Below are 17,284 nucleotides of genomic sequence, written 5' to 3'. Positions count from 1 at the left end.
AAAAAAAACAGGAGAGGTAGAGGTGGAGGAGAGTGTAAGAGCAACAAAAAAGGCAAAAAGAAAAGAAAAAAATAAAGTATGACAAACACAAGTCCAAAGAAAATATGGCTAACATAAATAATTCCTTGGAAGTAATAACACCGAATGTCAATGGATAAAACTCACTTGTCAAAAGATTCAGGAAGGAAGATTGGATAAGGAAATATGACCCATCTATATGCTGTCTGCAAGAAACATATTGTAGACACAGGGATTCAAGGAGGTTGAAAGTGAATGCCTGGAAAACACTCTTACAAGCAAACAATAACCAAAAAAGGGCAGGAGTAGCTATATTAATATCAGACAAAATAGACTTTAAATGCAAAAAAAATTGTGAGAGACAAAGATGGACACTACATATTAATGAAAGGGATAATCTTTCAAGAAGACTGAACAATCATAAATATCTATGCTCCTAACAAGGGTGCCTCCAAATATGTGAGGCAAACACTGGAAAAATTAAGTGAAAGAATAGATGCCTCTACAATTATAGTGGGGGACTTTAATACACCACTATCAACATTGGACAGAACATCTCAAAAGAGAATCAATAAATAAACAAAAACTTTGAACAGTATATCAGAGGAGCTGGACCTAATAGATACACACAGATCATTACACCCAAATACAGCAGGATATACATTTTTGTCAGGTGCACATCATCATTCTCCGGGGTAGACCATATGCTAGGCCACAAAAAAGGGCTCAATGAATTCAGAAAGATCGAAATCATACAAAATAATATCTCTGACCACAGTGGAGTGAAGCTGGAAATCTGCAAGGGCCAAACACCTGTATTTCACACCAAGATATGAAAAGTAAACAGCACAATCTTAGAAAAACAGTGGGTCAAAAGGAAATCTCAAAAGAAATTAATAAATACCTTGAAACTAATGAAAATGATAACACACCATACCAAATCTTATGGGATGCAGCAAAAGCAGTACTGAGAGGGAAATTTATAGCCATAAATTCATACATCAAAAAAGAAGAGCCAAAATTGAAGAACTAATTGCACATTTGGAGGAATTAGTAAAAAAACAACAAAGTAACCCCAAAAGAAGAAGAAAGAAAGAAATAACAAAGATCAGAGCAGAACTACATGAAATAGAAAATAAGAAAGGACTTGAAAAGATAAACAAAACAAGAGCTGGTTTTTTCAGAAGATCAATAAAATTGACAAACCCTTAGCTAGACTAACAAAGAAAAAAAAGAGAGAAGATGCAAATACATAAAATAAGAAATTAGAAATGAGATATCACCACTGACCCCACAGAAATAAAGACTATCATAAGAGGATACTTTGAAAAATTATATTCCAACAAAAAAGAAAATTTAAAGGAAATGGACAAGTTCCTAGAAACACATAAGCAACTTATATTGATGAAAGAAGAAATTGGTGACCTCAACAAACCAATCACAAGTAAAGAGATAGAATCAGTCATTAAAAACCTCCCAACTAAGAAAAACCCTGGGCCAGATGTCTTCTCAGGTGAATCTACAAAACATTATGGAAAGAACTAACTCAAATCTTGCTGAAACTCTTCCAAAAAATCAAGAAGAAATACTGCCTAACTCATTCTATGATGCCAACAATACCCTAGTACCAAAGCCAAACAAAGACACCACAAGAAAGGAAAATTACAGACCAATTTCTCTAATGAACCTAGACGCAAAAATCCTCAACAAAATACTTGCTGATTGTACTCAACAACACATTAAATGAATTATACACCATGACCAAGTGGGATTCATTCCAGCTATGCAAGAATGGTTCAACATAAGAAAATCAATCAATGTAATACACCATATAAACAGATTGAAAGGAAAAAATCACATGATCATATCTATAGATGCAGAAAAAGCATTTGACAAAATACAGCACCCTTTCTTGATAAAAACACTGCAAAAGATCAGAATACAAGGAAATTTTTTGAACATGATAAAGAGTATGTATGAAAAACCCACAGCCAACATTGTTTACAATGGTGAAATCCTAAAATCCTTCCCTCTAAGATCAGGAACAAGACAAGGATGCCCACTATCACGTCTTCTATTTAACATCGTCTTAAATCTTTTTTGATTGTTTGGTAGAACTCACCTGTGAAACCATCTGGTCCTGGGCTTATCATTTTGGGGAGCTGTTTGATGACTGTTTCAATTTCTTTACTTGTGATTCATTTGTTGAGGTCTTCTATTTCTTCTAGTGTCACTGTAGGTTGTTTGTACATTCCTAGGAATTTTTCCATTTCATCTACATTGCCTAGTTTTTTGGCATAAAGTTGTTCATAGTATCCTCTTGTGATCTCCTTTATTTCTGTGGGGTCAGTAGTAACTTTCCCCTTCTTATTTTTTATTTCATTTATTTGCATCTTCTCTCTTTTTTTCTTGGTCAGACAAGGTAAGGATTTGTCAATTTTGTTAATCTTCTCAAAGAACCAATTTCTGGTTTTGTTAATTTTCTTTATTCTTTTTTTGTTCTCAATTTCATTTATTTCTCCTCTGATCTTTGTTATTTCATTCCTTCTACTTGCTTTAGGATTAGCTAGCTGTTACTTTTCTAGTTTCTCCAGCTGTGTAGTTAGGTCATTGATTTTAGCTCTTGCTTCTTCTTTAATGTAAGGATTGAGGGCTATAAATTTTCCTCTCAACACTGCCTTCACAGCATCCTGTAGGTTCTGATATGTTGTATTCTCATTGTCATCTATCTCAAGATATTTCTTGATTTCTCTTGAAATTTCTTCTTTGACCCACTGATTATTTAAGAGTGTGTTGTTTAATCTCCATATATATGTGAATTTGCCCTTTATTTGCCACTTGTTGATTTCCAGCTTTGCGCCATTATGATCAGAGAAAGTGCTTTGTATAATTTCAATTTTGTTGAATTTATTGAGATCTGCTTTGTGTCCCAACATATGGTCTATCCTGGAGAAAGATCCATGAACACTTGAAAGGAATGCATATCCTACTGTTTTGGGGTGCAATGTTCTGTATATGTCTATTAGGTTTAGTCCATTTATCATATTATTCAAGCTATTTCTTTATTGATCTTCTGCCCAGATGTTCTATCCAATGCTGAGAGTGATTTGAAGTCTCCAACTATTATTGTAGAGATGTCTATTTCTCCCTTTAGTTTGCCAGTCTTTGCCTAATGTATCTTGGGGCATCCTGGTTAGGTGCATACGTACTTATGATTGTTATTTCTTTCTGGTGAATCATCCTTTTTATTAATATGTAATGTCCTTCCTTGTCTCTATTAACAGTTTTGCTTTTCAAGTCTATATCATCTGATATAAGTATAGTTAACCCAGCTTTTTTGTTTTTGTTACTGCATGCATGGAATATCTTTTTCCAACCTCTCACTTTTAATTTATTGGTATCCTTGGGTCTAAGGTGAGTCTCTTGCAGACAACATATAGATGGCTTATATTTTTCTTATCCATTCTGCCAGTCTGTGTCTTTTGATTGGGGTGTTTAATCCATTAACATTTAAGGTTGTTACTGTAAAGGCAGTTCTTATTTCATCCATTTTGATCCTTGTGTTTAGTCTGTCATTTTATATTTGACACTTTTAGTTACTGTTATTGATAGAGTTGTCATTTCTAGATTCTCTTCCAGGCCTTTCTCTCCTGTCTTTTCATGCTGTAACAGTCCCTTTAGTATTTTCTGCAAAGCTGGTCTTTTTGTTATAAATTCTCTCAGTTTCTGTATATCTCTAAATATTCCAATCTCACTCTCATTTTTAAAAGATAATCTTGCTGGGTATAAATCCTTGGCTAGTATTTTTTCTCCTGCAGTATCTTAAATATATCATATCACTGAGTTCTTCCCTCCATGGTTTCTGATGAAAAATCATCACTTAATCTTATTGGATATCCCTTACAGGTTATGTATTGCTTTACTCTTGCTGCTCTCAGAATTCTCTCTTTGTTTCTGGTATTTGACATTCTGATTAGTATGTGTCCCAGAGTTGGTCTATTTGGATTTATTCAGATAGAAGTACATTGTGTTTCTTCAACACGGATATCTATGTCCTTCAATAGGGCTGGGAAATTTTTCCACCATTATTTCTTCAAATATTTTTTGCCCCTTTTCCCTTTTTTTCTCCTTCTGGGACACCCATGACACATATGTTTGCATGTCTCTTGCTGTCATTTAGTTCCCCGACACCCTATTCAATTTTTTCCATGCTTTTCCTCATCTTTTTTTGTTTGTTTACTTTCGGAGGCCATGTCTTCTTTCAGGCTCCCTGATCCTTTCTTCTGCTTCCTCAAATTTGCTGTTATATGCCTCCAGGTGGGCAGACAGTAGGGCTCCATCTGGAAAACTTAGCAGCCGAGCACGGGGAGGAAAGACAGGGTCACAACGCAAGGCCGAGGCAGGGCACCAGATCTAAGGGCGGCCCCACCTGCGGAGCTGCCAGGGATCAGATGGGAAGAGAGCCGCCCTTGAACCCTAAGCACTGCCGGGCAGTGTTCCGTCCACCCGGGCTTGGACCGCGGCCCAGGAGAGCCCGAGCTTAGAGCAAGCCCCAGCACCGAGCCGCGGGCGCCGGCTCTGCCCTGAGCCGGGAGCAGGGGAGGCTGGAACCAGGGACGGCGCCCGCGGACCTGGCCTCCCGCCGCCTCCGCAGGGGAGAGTGGGTCTGGGGGCCCAGCGCCCGCCCTCCCTCCAGCCGAGCCGGGGCGGGCGGGACAGCCCCGAGGGGCGGGAGGGTCGCTGTTGCAGGGCCCAGCCGAGGGCGCGACCTCAGCGACCCCTGGCCTCGCGCTCTGCAGGGCGCTCGTCCTCCTCCCTCCGCAGCGTGGACGGAAGGAGCTGGGGCTGCTCGAGCAGCTTCTGAGCCTCCTCCTGGCCGGAGCGCGGCGCCATCCCCACGGCGGGACGAGAAGCCCCGGACAGCTAAGGCGGCGGACTGAGCACGGGCCTCCGTGAAGGCACCTGGCGCCGCCGGGGCTGCGGGAGGACTCGGCCCAGGAAGCGGCGGCGGCGGCGGGAACCGGGGGAGCGGGAGGGAGCGGGGCTTGCGGCAGCCCCGACGGGTCCCGCCTCCTCGCCACGCGGGTCTCGCCCTCCTGGCCAGAGCCCGAGGGAGAAGGGGGAGCCATTTATATATATTTCTCAATAGTGGACAAACAATTGAATTTGTTTTTAGGATTAAATAAGATAAAGGTGACTAGACAGAATTTTTTAGATTGATGCTTCCCTAAATTGTGAAGCTTCCTTTTGTCTATTATTTTATTTTTTGAATTTGAGATAAAGGTAGAAAAAAAAATCAGTGAGGGATTTGGTTCCCCGCTTCCCATGTAGGAAGTCCTCGGTTCAATTCCTGGTCCCTACTAAAAACAAAACAAGCAAGTGAAAAAAATCGACGCTAATTGGGGCGCAGATGTAGCTCAGTGGGTGAGCGCCTGTTTCCCATATACAGTCCTGGGTTCCATTTCTGATACCTCTAAAAAAACCGCAATAGTGGAGTGGTGACGTCATCACCACAGCGACGGCAGTCGTATCCCGGAAACACCTCTCCTGAAATTCTGGAGGCTGGAGGAGCCTGGCCGACGCCACAAAATGCTGAATTGAAGAAAGAGAAACATATCAGGTAGGAAACTCCCCTCCAGGACCTACCGGTCCTCTTCCCTTCCCTCTCAGCGGGTCCGTGCACAGCTTGGGAGTTCTCCAGAGACAGCCAGCAGCCTGGATCCCTCTCACCCGGGAACAGATTTTAGAGGCCCTCACAGCAGTGCGACAGAACCCCATTCATACCCAGGTACAGAGACAAGCTCATAGAGACCTAGTGCTGAAAACAAGCTGCTGAGGAATGCTGAAAACAGAAAAGGCCACATTTTAGGAGGGTGGGGAGTATAGCCTCAGCAGTGGCCATGGCCTAGTGGTGCCCTCACTCAGTCCAGATAGTTAGTGTTGGTGGAATTCATTAAATGCAGAATGGACTCTTCTGGGGGTTCCGACTTTCTGGAATGACTCCGTCTGATTCTCAGAGGCAGGATAACCTAGCAGGGAAGAAATTTTTGGCAAAAAAGCCTTACCAGGAAAAATGGAGGGGGAGGTTGAACTGAACTGCTGCTAGATTGCTACAGTGAAAAGTGTACAAAAATTGGCTACTGAGTGAGGAAGAGAAATTAAACAAATAAATCCTTGGCGCTCAGGACAAATATCTGCAGAAAAACAACCAAAACATATCAAGATTCCTGGAGAAGGAGGAGAGGAAATAACCTGGCAAGTTATGGCAGGTTGTTATGTTTCAAGTTCTGGGGAAAGGAGCACTTACAAGAGGAAGGCACTGAGTTAAGCTTCAGTTTTCTGATGTCGGATTTAGTACAAAGGACTCCAGCGAGGGCCCCCAGTTTGATCTTGCCATTGAGAGTTGTGATCAAAATGTAAAGCACTGATCCTATATTCAGTTACTGCCTAAGGTCTTGGTGTGGTGCTTACAGATTATTTTCATGTTGGGCTCAGCAATGGTCATAATCCTGTTTTTCCGTGATCATCATTTTTAAGTCATCCCAGACATAAAGAAATCATTTGCTGCATCACAAGTTGCTGGGGACACACATTCAAAACCCTTGAAAGAAAACAGTATACCAGGGAGACTATAATGAATACTGGAGTCCTAAAAGGCCCAACTTCCTACAACATGGTTATTTCCTAAGCCCAGGACCCATGATTTGATCCAACTGAAATCAGTGTGATCAAATCGGGGCCTTGAGGATGGCCTTACATGTTGAAACCCTGTGATGTGTTCAATTATTTCATGCAATTGCATCTCAACTTCCTCAGAAGTGTGTATGCAGGTACAACAGGTGATGTTGGCAATGGCAAAAATGCCTCCTTGTTTCAGCTAATAAGTAACAAGTTTAGCAATGCTACTGTCTAAAACAAGTTTAATTTTAAAAATAAATTTGCATTTACTTCTATGCATTCTATTTTCTTCTGGCAATATTAGAATTTTGTTTTCCTTAATTTCTGGAAATATAGGAGTATTGATTTATATATAAGTGCTTATTTATCTTTAAGCCAACTTGAATAGAGCTCTTTCAAGGAATTCCATAAGTTACTTTGGTAATAGCATTCAGAGGCAGGAAAATGTCATATATCAGACATACAGACAGACACAAATACAGAGCTTATAGCTTCAATTAAAACTAATCTAGCCGTTTGTCAGACACAAAAACAAATAGAGAAAACATAGATTTCCCCTGAGCTTTCTCATTTGTCTTTTGCAAAGAGTCCCTTAAAGAAACTATTTTTCTTGCATTTCTTAGTAAATTTTGAGTATTAAATAGAGTAGGCATTCCATTTATCTGTTTAGTTTTGGAGCCCCTTTTCTAGAGTGATGAGTAATTTTGTCTAATTGGACATTTCCCAAAATGGACATGGTAATTCCAGATTGTCTTTGGTGAGATCTTGCCATTTGGTTAGATTGATACAGCTTCCAGCCCCCCCCCCCCCCCCTTTTTTTTAAACAGACTTTAACTTACATAAAGGTTACATAAAAACATAAGGGATTCCCATATGTCCCATTCCCTCCCCCTACCACATTATCCCACATTAACAAGATCCTACATTAGTGTGGTACATTTGTTGTAATATACGGACACACATTCAAGCATTGACACCAACCATGGATTATAGTTCATAGTATAGCTTATACTCTGTCTTGCACAATTTTGTTAGTTATGACAAAATATATAATGGCCTGTATCTGTCATTGCAGTCATTCAGGACAATTCCAGTGTCCCCCAATGCCCCATATTACACCTATTCCTCCCTCTCCCTCCCCACAGAACCTCCAGTGGCCACTCCCTCCACATCAATGCTAAAATTCTTCCATTGCTAAAATAATAAGTTTATAATAGAATAATAATAAGTCCATTTTAGTCTATTGTTCATTCTCCAGTCTTGAGGATTTGGGGATGGTGATGCATACTCTGCCTCTAATTGAAAGGGACTTAGATCCATTGGGACAGATGGATGGAACTGTCTTGCTTGCAGTTGTAGACTCTGTTTCTTGAGATGGGTTTTGTCTTTTATCATTACATTGTTAGTTGTCCTTGGTGAGTCCAATGAACTGGAAAGTACGTTTTGCAACTCTGCTGACATTCAGAATCCAACTGCCATGTGGACAGACCAAAGATTTAAGTGTCTTGGGCATACATGTATCAAGTATAATACTAACAATAGCTTCAAATAGAAGAGGCAGAAGAGAGATGTGTAGGGAAACCACAGATGAGTCCAGCTCTGTCACAATGAGGGGCATAAATTCCAAAGTAAGGCCCACTGTCAGGGTGCCAAACTCCTGAGCTGTTTGCCCTGCCTCTAGTGTCTGGATATCTCTAGAGTCCTCAGGAACCCCACTATTTGAGGCACTATTTACTGTGGCAGTGAGATCCTGCTGAGTGTGCATAAGTGTAAGCTCTGGAATGTCCTCCTGGTTCACTTTGAAATCTCTTAGCCATGAAAACTGACTTGTATTTACCATTCCCCCCTTTGATCAAGGTCTTTTTCCAGGTTTATTCCTGGTTGGTGTTTGGTAATAATTCCTCAGTGCCAGTAAGGCTCATCCCTAAGAGTCCTGTTCCATGTTGGGGGGAGATAGTGTGTTTATATACTGAATTTGACTTAGAAGCCACATTTAAGCAACAAGGATGCCCTCAGGTGGTAACTCTTAGCCAAGATATATCTAATTACAGAAAATTTCATCAACTCCAAAGGAAACCTCATACACAAAAAAGTTATTTCATATTTTCTACTCCCCTCAATCCCTGTCAACAGTTAATCATCTTTCTGTCTCCAATGATTTGCCTGTTCTAGATATTCCATGTAAATGGAATCTTTTAAAAATTTGACTTTTTCTTTCTGGCCTAAGTTTTGAAAACACAGCATGTTTTCACGTCTTTTCCATGGTATGCCTTACACATTAATTCATTCCATTTTATGACTGAACAAAATTCCAATGTATGGATATTATACATTTTGCTTATACATTTATTAGGTGATAGAAATTTGGGTTGTTTCTACCTGTTATGTAAATAATGCTAATATGAACATTTGTACACAATTACTTGAATATCTTTCTTCACTTTTGGGGTGTATAAAGGAAGGAAGAAAACTGCTAGATCAGCAATTTCTGTGTATATCTTATTGAAGAACTGCATAAATATTTTTCAGGTGGTTGTACCATTGTACATACCTACCAACTATGTACAAGAATTCTATTTTCTCCATGTCCTCATCAACAGTTATTTTAGACTTTCAGAAAAGTATAACTATCCCAGCAGATTTGAAGTGATGTCACATTTTGGTGTTGATTTCCGTATCCTTAATACCTAAAGATGTTGAGCTTTATTTCATGTATTTGTTATCCAGTTGCATATATTCCTTGAAAAAAATGTCTATTAAAATACTTTATCCACTTTTAATCAGATTATTTTTCTTTGTGTTCAAGGGTAAGGGATTTAAAAAATATATACGTTCTGTGATATTAGGCCCTTCTGAGATAAATGATTGGAAAGTATTTTTTCCTTTATGTAGGTTATCTTTTTACTTTCTTGATAGGGTTTCTTTTGATGAAAAGGTTTTTAGTTTAGTGAAGAACAATTTGTCTATTTTTATTTTTGTTGATTTTAATGTCATATCTAAGCATCAGTTGCCACATGAAAAGTAATGAAGAATTACCTCTATATTCACTTGTAAGTGTGGTATAGTTTGCTCCTTTAATAATTGTCATTAAAAATGTAAATGTTTAAGAGCAAAACTATACCACACTAACAAGTAAATATAGGGGTAATTCTTCATTACTTTTCATGTGGCAATTGTCCTAAATGATATTGCAGGGACAGATGCTGGACATTATATATCCTACCTTAACTCACTGAATGTACTGGGGAAGAATGTAAATTACAATGTAAACTATTATCCATGTGGTGCAGCAGTGCTCCAAAACGTATTCACCAAATGCAGTGAATGTGCCACAATGATGAAAGAGGTTGTTGATGTGGAAGGAGTGTATGTGGGGGTATATGGGAACCTCTTACATTTTTTAATGTAAAATTTTTTGTGATCTATGTACCTTCAAAAAAATACAATAAAAAATGGGGGTGGGGGTGGAGAGTGGGGTATATGGGAACCTCTTATGTTTTTTAATGTAATGTTTTATGTGCTCTATTAACTTTTAAAAAGGATAATTAAAAAATAAAATGAAATTTTTAAAAAGATCAAAATTCATGCTTTGCATGTGCATATCCACTTGTTCCACCAGCATGTGGTGAAGAAACTATTCTTTCCTGAGTGCAAGACACTGGTGACATGTATGTCAAAAATAAATAGATGATATTTATTTAGGTTTATTTCTGAAGTATCAATTCTGTTCTATTACTTTAGATGTTTACCTTTATTCCAATATCACACTATTTTAATAAATGTAGTTTTGTAATATATTTTCAAATACAGAATTGGATATCTTCTAGTTTTATTCTTTTTCAGTATAATTTTATCTATTAAGGTGTCTTTATAATTCCATGATTTCAAAGATAACCTCTTACATTTATTTTGCTTAAAACAAATCAAGTTCATCGATACATATTAATGAAGTATAAAATTTATCTGAAGTGTACAGTGAGTGATTTGGTATAATCATAGAGTTGTGCATTCATGTCCATCATTAGAGCTTTTTCATTAAGAGGTGAAGAATTTTCTTGATTGCTCCTTTGTTTTTTTGTTTATTATTATATTTATTTTTTAAAGTGGGCTATGAGATTTTGGTAAGCATTCATTGTATTGTTTTGAGGGTAGACTTGCCATCTTAATTGTATTAAATCTGCCTTTCAATTAAATAAGATATCTTTCCATTTATTTAGGTCCCCCTTACTTTCTTTCAGGAATATTTTGTAGATATTATACATATCTTGCATATCTTGGTTAAAATTATTCATAGCAATTTTATTATTTTTGGTGCCTCTGAAAATTATTTTTTCCTTAATTTTCTTTTTGAATTTTCACTATTTGTTTGCCTAAATACAACTGAATTATGCATGATAATCTTTTACCCCCAAATTTTACTGCATTTATATATTAGCTGTAATAGGTAGGGTGTGTGCGTGTGTGCATGAGTGTAAATAGACGTGTTTGTGTGGTTGCTATAGGATTTTTCTACTTATAAAACCATGTCATCTCAGAGTAGAGACAATTTTACTTCTTGTTCTAAAATATATATTTTATTAGAGAGTTGTGAAATTTCAAAACCTGTTTGGAATTCCCATCCAACGAGCATCCATCAACACAGTATATTGTTGTGGAAAATTTGTTACAAATTATGAGATAATATCATGAGAATATTACCACTAACTGTAGTCTATAGTATGCATTTTGTATATTTTTCCATTCCCCCTAATGTGAACTCTTTGCATTGATACAAGAATATTACAGTATTGCTGTTAACAATAATCCATAGGTTACATTAATTGTATTTTTCCATGCTTCTTCACATTCTTACCATCTTGCAATAGTGATGTACATTTTTGTATTTCATGGAAGGACTTTTTCTATTTGTACTATTAACCACAGTTCTCAGCCACCTCTTGTTTCACTGCATTATTCAGCCCCTAGATTATTCTAGAGCTTTCTTTCAATTCACGTTTACATCCTGAGACTACCCTTTTCAGCCTCAATCCCATTTATAGACCAGCTACGTTAGTACTACTCACTATGTATTATCATCAAACCCATTTGCACACGTTTACAATCAAGTTAAGACTTCCACATATATTAAACATCAGTATACCTTCTAAGCCCTACTCTTATCTCCTAAAAACCTTTACTTGAGGGTTTTAACTTCAAGAATTTATTCTTCATGTTTGATTCATATTAGTGAGACCAGGCAATATTTGTCCTTTTGTCTCTGGATTATTTCACTTGAAATAATGTCTTAAAGTTCATCCATGTTATTGTATGTGTCCCAATTCATTCTATTCTATCTATATACCACATTTTGTTTATCCATTCATTGGTTGATGGACAATGAGTTGCTTTCATATTTTGGCACTTATGAACATTGTTGTGCTAATGTCTGTTTGCATCGCAGTTTTCAGTTCTGAGTATATTCCTAGAAGAGGAATTGCTGGATCATATGGCAAATCTATATTTAGCTTCTTGAGGAACCACCAAACTGTCTTCCACAGAGACTGCTCATTTTACAATCCCACCAACAATTAAAGAGTGTTCCTGCTTCTCCACATCCTCTCCAGCACTTAACTGTTTTTTAAAAATTTCTATACTATATGGTGTGAGATATCTCATTGTCATTTTGATTTGATTTTCCCTAATTGCTAGTGATATAGAACATTTTTTTTTTCATGTCCTTTTTGGCCATTTGTATTTCCTCTTTGGAGAAATATCTAAGTCTTTTGCCCATTTTAAAAATTGGATTGCTTGCTCTTTTGTTGCTGAGTTGTATGATCTCTTTAAATAGAATGGAAATCAAACCGTTATTTGACATGTGGTTTCCAAATATTTTTTCCCATTGAGCGGTTTGCCTTTTCACTTTCTTGGTTCTTTGAATCATGGAAGTATTTTTAAGTTTGAGGAGTTCGCCTATCTCCCATTTTCTTTCTTTGCTCATTATTTCAGGGTAAGATTAAAGAATCCACCTGATACCACCAGGTCTTGAGGATGTTTTCCTACATTTTCTTGTAGGAATTTTATTTCTAGCTCTTATATTCAGGAGTTTGATCCATTTTGAGTTAATTTTTGTTTAAAGTTTGAGATAGGGTCCTCTTTCTTTCTTTTGTCTGTGGATATCCTGTTTTCCCAGCACAATTTCTTGAATAGATTGTTCTGCCCCTACTGGGTGGCTTTAACAGCTTTGTCAAAAAACATTTGATCATAGATGTGATTGTTTCTGAACCATGTATTTGGTTTCATTGGTTCGTGTATCTATCTTCATGCCATTACGATGTTTTTTTTTTACTACTCTAGCTGGGTAATATTAATTGAAGTCCAAAGTGAAATTCCTCTATCTTCAATTTTAATTTTTAAGATGTTTATGGCTATTTAAGGCTACTTGCCATCCCAAATACATTTGATAATTGTGTTTTCTGTTTGTTTACAAAATAATGATGGAAATTTTATCAGGATTGCATTGAGTGTGTATATCAGTTTGGGTAGAATTGATATCTCAATAACAATTGGTCTTCTAGTCCAATTATTTTGGCCTTTTTAATTTATTTTAGCAAAGTATTGTAGTTTTCTGAATATAGGTGCTCTACATCCTTGGTTAAGCTTATTCCTAAACATTTTATTCATTTAGATGCTATTCTAAATGGATTTTTTCCCCTGAATTCTAGCTCCAATTGTGCACTAGTGTATAGAAACACCACTGGTTTTTGCATATTTATCTTGTACCTTGACACTCTACTGAAATAGTTTATTAGGTCTAGCACCTTCGTTATAGATTTTTCAGGACTTTTTAGGTATGAGATCATATCATCTGTAAATAGCAAAAATTTTCTTTTCTTTCCAATATGGATGACTTTTATTTCTTTTTCTTGCCCGTTTGCTCTAGCTAAAGCATCTAGCACTATTTTGAACAACAGTAGTTCAAAAAAATCCTAGTCTTGCTCCTCACCTCACTTGAAAAGTTTTCACTATTCACCACTGATTGCAATATTAGTTTTGGGGTTTTCATATATGGCCTTTATCATGTTGAGAAAGTCTCTTTCAATTCCTATATTTTGTGGTATTTTTATCAAGAAAGGATGCTTTCCTTTGACAAATACCTTTTCTACATCAATGGAAAAGATAATGTGGTTTTTCTTCTTTGATTTATTGATATGGTATATTACACTGATTCATTTTCTTTTGTTGGGCCACTCTTGCATGCCTGGTATAAAATCCATTTGATCAGGAGTTGTAATTCTTTTAATGTGTTAGTAGATTCAGTTAGCAAGTATTTTGATGGGAATATTTATGTCCATGTTCTTTAGGGTAATGGGTTTATAATTTTCTTTTTGTAATATCATTATCTACCTTAGATATTAGAGTGATATTGACTTAATAGAATGAGTTCAGTAGTGTTCCTTGTTCAATTTTTTTGGAAGAGCTTGAATAAGTGTAGTATTAAATCTTTGAATATTTGTTAGAACTCACCTGTGAAACCATCTGGTTCTGGGCTTTTCATTTTGGGGAGTTCTTTGATGATGGTTTCAATCTCTTTATTTGTGATTGGTGTGTTTAGGTCTCCTATTTCTTTAAGGTTCACTGTAATTTGTACATTTCTAGGAATTTTTCCATTTTGTCTACATATTCTAGTTTGTTGGCACACACTTGTTCTCAGTATACTCTTTTTTTAAACAAATACATTTTATTGGTACATATTAATAAAGCATACAACTCATCCAATGTATATAATCAATGATATTTGGTATAATTTCATAGATGTACATTTATCACTTCAATCATTATTAGAGCACTTTCATTATTTTAATAATAAATAGTTATTTCTGGCTGTTCATACAGAATTATTTATTTACTAAGCTGTTTTATTGAGATGTATTCACTTACTGTATGAACTATCCAAAGTGTATAATCAATGGCTTTTAGCATAATAATGTTGTGCATTCATCATGATAAAAAGTTTTACAGCATTTTCATTACTTTAAACAGAAAAAGTCTACTTCCCTTAGCAGTCCTTCACCAGTCCTACATAATCACAAGTGTAATTTCATCTTTATAAAATTATTTATATTTTCATTTTATAAAAATGGAATCATACAATATGTTTCACAATATTTTTAGTTCATAGTAATGCAAGCATACAGCATTTGTCCTCTTGTGTCTGGCTAGCTTCATTCATATTAAAGTCCTCCAGGTTTATCCATGTTGTCATATGCTTTATGACTTCATTTCTTCTTACAGGTGCATAATATTCCATCATACACCACAGTGTATGGCATTAATACACCAAAATTTGTTAATTCATTCCTTGGTTGATGGACACCTTGGTTGTTTCCAACTTTTGGCAATCATGAATAATGTTGCTATGAACATCATTGTGCAGATGTCTATTCATGTCCTGATCTGAATTCTTCTGGTATATCTAGTAATAGTAATGCAGGGTCACGTGGAAAATCTATATTCAAATTCTTTATGAATTGCCAACCACCCTCCACAGTTTCTGTACCATTCTACATTCCTACTGACAGTGAATAAATTTTCCTATTTATTCACATCCCTTCTGGCACTTGTAGTTCTTTGTCTTAATAGTGGCCATTCTGATAGGTATGAAATGATATCTCATTGTGAATTTGATTTGCATTTCCCTAATCATTAGTGATGTTGAATATTTTTTCATCTGGTTTTTTTTTTTTTTTGCAATTTGTATTTCTTCTTTGGACAAATGTCTTTTCAAGTCTTTAGCGCATTTTTTAATAGGGTCGTTTGTCTTTTAATTGTTGAGCTGTAACATCGCTTAATATATAATGAATATTAAACCCTTATCAGACATGTAATTGTCAAAAATTTATCCCATTGAGTTGGCTGCCTTTTTACCCTTTTGACAGAGTCATTTGAGGTGTGAAAACATTCAGTTTTGAGGAGGTCTGATTTATCTTTTTTTCTTTCGTTTCATGTGCTTTAGGTCCAAGAAACCACCTACAAAAATGTCTTTAAATGTTTCCCTACAGTTTCTTCTAGAAGTTTTATGGTTCTGGACTTTTATATTTAAGTTTTTGATCCTCATTTAGTTGATTCTTGTCTAGGGACTAGGTAAGGATCCTCTTTCATTTGTTTGGTTATGGCTATCCAGTTCTCCCAGCACCATTTTTTGAAGAGACTGTTTTATCCTCTTAACATGGACTTTGCAGGTTTCTAAAAAATCGGTTGGCCATATAGGTCTTTCAATTCTATTTCACTGAACATGGTGTCTATCTTCATGGCAATACCATGCTGTATTGTCTACTGTAGCTTTGTAATATGTTTCAAGGTCAGGTAGTGAAATTCCTCCCATGTTGTTCTTTCTTTTTAGAATGCTTTTGGCTATGTGGGTTCACTCTTCCATCCAAATGAATTTGATAATTACCATTAGTATTTCTGTAGAGTAAGCTAATGGAATTTTGGTTGGTATTCCATTCAATCTATCAATCTCTTTGGGTAGTATTGACATCTTCATAATATTTAGTCCTTCAATCCATGAGCACAGAATGTCTTTGCCTTTGTTTAGGTCGTCATTGATTCCTTTTAGCAGTTTTTTAGTTTTCTGCATATAGATCCTATGCTCCTTTGGTTTAATTGATTCCTATGTGTGTGAGTATATTTGTTGCTATTATAAATGGAATATTTCCCTTATTTCTTTTTCAGATTATTTAATATTAGTGTATAAAATCATTACTGATTTTTGCATGTTTACCCTGTATCCTGCCATTTTGCTGAACTCATTTATTTGCTCAAGTAGCTTTGCATTAGACATTTCAGAATTTTCTAAATTAGGACCATGTCATCCAAAAATACTGACAGTTTTACCTCCTTTAGATGCCTTTAACTTTTTCTTGTCTAATTCCTTTAGCTAGAACTTCTAGAACCATGTTGAATAACAACAGTGAAAGCGGCCATCCTTGTCTTGTTCCGAATCTAAGAGGGAAAGATTTCAAACATTCCCCATTGAGTTCAGTGTTGGCTGTGGGTTTTACTTATATGCATTTTTACCATATTGAGGAATTTTCCTTATATTTCTGTCTTTGAATTGTTTTTATCAAGAAAGGATGCTAAATTTTGTCAAATGCCTTTTCTGCATTGATTGAAATATCATGTGTTTTTTCCCTTCAATTTCTGAATGTGGTGTATTAAGTAGATTGATTTTATGTTTGACCAGCCTTGCATATCACGAATAATTCCTACTTGGTTGTGCTGTACAAGTCTTTTGATATGCTGTTGCATTTGATTTGTAAGTATTTGTTGAGAATTTTTTAGTGTCTATGCTCATTAGAGAAATTGTTCTGTAGTTTTCTTTGTTTCTAGGCTCTTTAACTGGCTTTGAAATTGGGGTAATATTGGCTTCATTAAATGTGTTGGGTAATTTTCTCTCCTTTTTAATTTCTTGGATGAGTTTAAACAGGATCATTTTTAATTCTTTTCACAATGCTTAGTAGAATGTACCTGTCAATACATCTGGTCCTGGACTTAGCTTTGTTGAGAGATTTTTCATGATGGATTCAGTATTTAAAGGTGATTGGTTTAA

The 17,284-nt window shown here is 36.2% G+C and overlaps 1 protein-coding gene across 1 annotated transcript in view; it reads left to right on the top strand.

Annotated features, from left to right (window-relative positions):
- The first annotated feature begins 5,519 nt into the window (after window positions 1–5,519).
- Window positions 5,520–17,284, top strand: part of LOC131280544 (zinc finger protein 705F-like) — a 106,299-nt gene continuing 94,534 nt past the window's right edge. The window contains exon 1 of the mRNA XM_058307775.2: window positions 5,520–5,638. The gene's annotated coding sequence lies outside the window, so the exon portion shown is untranslated. The remainder of the gene's footprint in view (window positions 5,639–17,284) is intronic.

The sequence above is a fragment of the Dasypus novemcinctus genome, chromosome 12, assembly GCF_030445035.2.
Source record: "Dasypus novemcinctus isolate mDasNov1 chromosome 12, mDasNov1.1.hap2, whole genome shotgun sequence".
Lineage (NCBI taxonomy): Eukaryota > Metazoa > Chordata > Mammalia > Cingulata > Dasypodidae > Dasypus > Dasypus novemcinctus.
Note: the sequence above shows the minus strand (reverse complement) of the source record. Positions and strands in the feature narration are given on the sequence as shown.